Below are 5,000 nucleotides of genomic sequence, written 5' to 3'. Positions count from 1 at the left end.
CGGGCGTTCGAGTTGCCCAGGCAGGGGGTTATCCTCCACTAGCAAACCTCCATGAGCAGCGGAGCCCGTCAGCTGCGCCAAAAAGAACCACACGAGGGCGGCCTGGGGTTGAAATCCCCCGCCACATAGGAACGAATGCCGGGCGTTCGAGTTGCCCAGGCAGGGGGTTATCCTCCACTAGCAAACCTCCATGAGCAGCGGAGCCCGGTCAGCTGCGCCAAAAAGAACCACACGAGGGCGACCTGGGGTTGAAATCCCCCGCCACATAGGAACGAATGCCGGGCGTTCGAGTTGCCCAGGCAGGGGGTTATCCTCCACTAGCAAACCTCCATGAGCAGCGGAGCCCGGTCAGCTGCGCCAAAAAGAACCACACGAGGGCGACCTGGGGTTGAAATCCCCCGCCACATAGGAACGAATGCCGGGCGTTCGAGTTGCCCAGGCAGGGGGTTATCCTCCACTAGCAAACCTCCATGAGCAGCGGAGCCCGGTCAGCTGCGCCAAAAAGAACCACACGAGGGCGACCTGGGGTTGAAATCCCCCGCCACATAGGAACGAATGCCGGGCGTTCGAGTTGCCCAGGCAGGGGGTTATCCTCCACTAGCAAACCTCCATGAGCAGCGGAGCCCGTCAGCTGCGCCAAAAAGAACCACACGAGGGCGGCCTGGGGTTGAAATCCCCCGCCACATAGGAACGAATGCCGGGCGTTCGAGTTGCCCAGGCAGGGGGTTATCCTCCACTAGCAAACCTCCATGAGCAGCGGAGCCCGGTCAGCTGCGCCAAAAAGAACCACACGAGGGCGACCTGGGGTTGAAATCCCCCGCCACATAGGAACGAATGCCGGGCGTTCGAGTTGCCCAGGCAGGGGGTTATCCTCCACTAGCAAACCTCCATGAGCAGCGGAGCCCGGTCAGCTGCGCCAAAAAGAACCACACGAGGGCGACCTGGGGTTGAAATCCCCCGCCACATAGGAACGAATGCCGGGCGTTCGAGTTGCCCAGGCAGGGGGTTATCCTCCACTAGCAAACCTCCATGAGCAGCGGAGCCCGGTCAGCTGCGCCAAAAAGAACCACACGAGGGCGACCTGGGGTTGAAATCCCCCGCCACATAGGAACGAATGCCGGGCGTTCGAGTTGCCCAGGCAGGGGGTTATCCTCCACTAGCAAACCTCCATGAGCAGCGGAGCCCGTCAGCTGCGCCAAAAAGAACCACACGAGGGCGGCCTGGGGTTGAAATCCCCCGCCACATAGGAACGAATGCCGGGCGTTCGAGTTGCCCAGGCAGGGGGTTATCCTCCACTAGCAAACCTCCATGAGCAGCGGAGCCCGTCAGCTGCGCCAAAAAGAACCACACGAGGGCGACCTGGGGTTGAAATCCCCCGCCACATAGGAACGAATGCCGGGCGTTCGAGTTGCCCAGGCAGGGGGTTATCCTCCACTAGCAAACCTCCACGAGCAGCGGAGCCCGTCAGCTGCGCCAAAAAGAACCACACGAGGGCGACCTGGGGTTGAAATCCCCCGCCACATAGGAACGAATGGCGGGCGACCAGGGGTCGAAATCCCCCATTGAAATGAATGGCGGGCAACCAGGGGTCGAAGTCCCCCATTGAAATGAATGGCGGGCAACCAGGGGTCGAAGTCCCCCATTGAAATGAATGGCGGGCTACCAGGGGTCGAAATCCCCCATTGAAATGAATGGCGGGCAACCAGGGGTCGAAGTCCCCCATTGAAATGAATGGCGGGCAACCAGGGGTCGAAGTCCCCCATTGAAATGAATGGCGGGCTACCAGGGGTCGAAATCCCCCATTGAAATGAATGGCGGGCGACCAGGGGTCGAAATCCCCCATTGAAATGAATGGCGGGCAACCAGGGGTCGAAGTCCCCCATTGAAATGAATGGCGGGCAACCAGGGGTCGAAGTCCCCCATTGAAATGAATGGCGGGCTACCAGGGGTCCAAGTCCCCCATTGAAATGAATGGCGGGCTACCAGGGGTCGAAGTCCCCCATTGAAATGAATGGCGGGCTACCAGGGGTCGAAATCCCCCATTGAAATGAATGGCGGGCGACCAGGGGTCGAAATCCCCCATTGAAATGAATGGCGGGCGACCAGGGGTCGAAATCCCCCATTGAAATGAATGGCGGGCAACCAGGGGTCGAAGTCCCCCATTGAAATGAATGGCGGGCAACCAGGGGTCGAAAGTCCCCATTGAAATGAATGGCGGGCGACCAGGGGTCGAAATTCCCCATTGAAATGAATGGCGGGCAACCAGGGGTCGAAATTCCCCATTGAAATGAATGGGCCCATTCATTTTCAATGGCCGGGCTACCAGGGGCGCAGTACCACCTGTCGTCATTAGGGGCGCTGTAGATAGGGGACCGAGTCCCCCCATTCGAGAGGTTTGCACCCAAACCTCAAAATGGTTGGTGTACAATTATAGGAGAGACCTTTTTAAGACGTGGGAGCTCCAGGGCAAATCAAGGGAGGCTCGACCAACCCATATCCGCTTTAGATGCACTTTAGGTCGGACTCCCTTGCCAGATGGTCCCCTCCTCAGCCTGGTTCTCGAATTTTTTCTAAGTCAGCCCAACTTGGAAATATTTTCAGAGTGCCACTTTCAAGGGAGTTTCGCCCAACCCCTATCCGCCTAAGAGGCACTTCAGGTCGGCCTGACTGGCCACATTTTCCCCCTCCTCATCCTGGTTCTCGAATTTTTTCTAAGTCAGCCAAACTTGGAAATTTTTTCAGAGTGCCACTTTCAAGGGAGTTTCGCCCAACCCCTATCCGCCTAAGAGGCACTTCAGGTCGGCCTGACTGGCCACATTTTCCCCCTCCTCATCCTGGTTCTCGAATTTTTTCTAAGTCAGCCAAACTTGGAAATTTTTTCAGAGTGCCACTTTCAAGGGAGTTTCGCCCAACCCCTATCCGCCTAAGAGGCACTTCGGGTCGGCCTGACTGGCCACATTTTCCCCCTCCTCATCCTGGTTCTCGAATTTTTTCTAAGTCAGCCAAACTTGGAAATTTTTTCAGAGTGCCACTTTCAAGGGAGTTTCGCCCAACCCTTATCCGCCTAAGAGGCACTTCAGGTCGGCCTGACTGGCCACATTTTCCCCCTCCTCATCCTGGTTCTCGAATTTTTTCTAAGTCAGCCAAACTTGGAAATTTTTTCAGAGTGCCACTTTCAAGGGAGTTTCGCCCAACCCCTATCCGCCTAAGAGGCACTTCGGGTCGGCCTGACTGGCCACATTTTCCCCCTCCTCATCCTGGTTCTCGAATTTTTTCTAAGTCAGCCAAACTTGGAAATTTTTTCAGAGTGCCACTTTCAAGGGAGTTTCGCCCAACCCTTATCCGCCTAAGAGGCACTTCAGGTCGGCCTGACTGGCCACATTTTCCCCCTCCTCATCCTGGTTCTCGAATTTTTTCTAAGTCAGCCAAACTTGGAAATTTTTTCAGAGTGCCACTTTCAAGGGAGTTTCGCCCAACCCCTATCCGCCTAAGAGGCACTTCGGGTCGGCCTGACTGGCCACATTTTCCCCCTCCTCATCCTGGTTCTCGAATTTTTTCTAAGTCAGCCAAACTTGGAAATTTTTTCTGAGTGCCACTTTCAAGGGAGTTTCGCCCAACCCCTATCCGCCTAAGAGGCACTTCAGGTCGGCCTGACTGGCCACATTTTCCCCCTCCTCATCCTGGTTCTCGAATTTTTTCTAAGTCAGCCAAACTTGGAAATTTTTTCAGAGTGCCACTTTCAAGGGAGTTTCGCCCAACCCTTATCCGCCTAAGAGGCACTTCAGGTCGGCCTGACTGGCCACATTTTCCCCCTCCTCATCCTGGTTCTCGAATTTTTTCTAAGTCAGCCAAACTTGGAAATTTTTTCAGAGTGCCACTTTCAAGGGAGTTTCGCCCAACCCCTATCCGCCTAAGAGGCACTTCGGGTCGGCCTGACTGGCCACATTTTCCCCCTCCTCATCCTGGTTCTCGAATTTTTTCTAAGTCAGCCAAACTTGGAAATTTTTTCTGAGTGCCACTTTCAAGGGAGTTTCGCCCAACCCCTATCCGCCTAAGAGGCACTTCAGGTCGGCCTGACTGGCCACATTTTCCCCCTCCTCATCCTGGTTCTCGAATTTTTTCTAAGTCAGCCAAACTTGGAAATTTTTTCAGAGTGCCACTTTCAAGGGAGTTTCGCCCAACCCCTATCCGCCTAAGAGGCACTTCGGGTCGGCCTGACTGGCCACATTTTCCCCCTCCTCATCCTGGTTCTCGAATTTTTTCTAAGTCAGCCAAACTTGGAAATTTTTTCAGAGTGCCACTTTCAAGGGAGTTTCGCCCAACCCCTATCCGCCTAAGAGGCACTTCAGGTCGGCCTGACTGGCCACATTTTCCCCCTCCTCATCCTGGTTCTCGAATTTTTTCTAAGTCAGCCAAACTTGGAAATTTTTTCAGAGTGCCACTTTCAAGGGAGTTTCGCCCAACCCCTATCCGCCTAAGAGGCACTTCGGGTCGGCCTGACTGGCCACATTTTCCCCCTCCTCATCCTGGTTCTCGAATTTTTTCTAAGTCAGCCAAACTTGGAAATTTTTTCAGAGTGCCACTTCCAAGGGAGTTTCGCCCAATCCCTATCCGACTTAGAGGCACTTCGGGTCGGCCTCCCTGGCCAGATTTTCCCCCTCCTCAGCCCCGGTTCTCAAATTTTTTTCCAAGTCGGCCGATCTTCCGGATATTTTCAGAGCGCCGCCCCCGGAGCCTCCGGAGCCTCGGCAGCAGGCCGTCGCCCGCGACACGCCGCACCTTCTCCCACGTACGAACGGCATCCAAGACCCGCCTTCGGAGGGCCCCCGCCGGCCGGCCTCGCGCCGGTGTTCGGGCGGGCGGCTCCTCCGGCTCGCGGGTCGCCTTACAGCGCCCCGGCCACCGCGAACGCCGGCCTTTGACGGCCCGGCGCTCGCACAGCCCCGGCGCGCCCGATTGGAAGCGAGGCCGAGACGCCCCCCGAACCGGCGACGTACGCC

The sequence above is a fragment of the Leptonotus elevatus genome, unplaced genomic scaffold (genome assembly GCF_054856555.1).
Source record: "Leptonotus elevatus isolate MCC_2025b unplaced genomic scaffold, RoL_Lele_1.0 HiC_scaffold_171, whole genome shotgun sequence".
Lineage (NCBI taxonomy): Eukaryota > Metazoa > Chordata > Actinopteri > Syngnathiformes > Syngnathidae > Leptonotus > Leptonotus elevatus.
Note: the sequence above shows the minus strand (reverse complement) of the source record.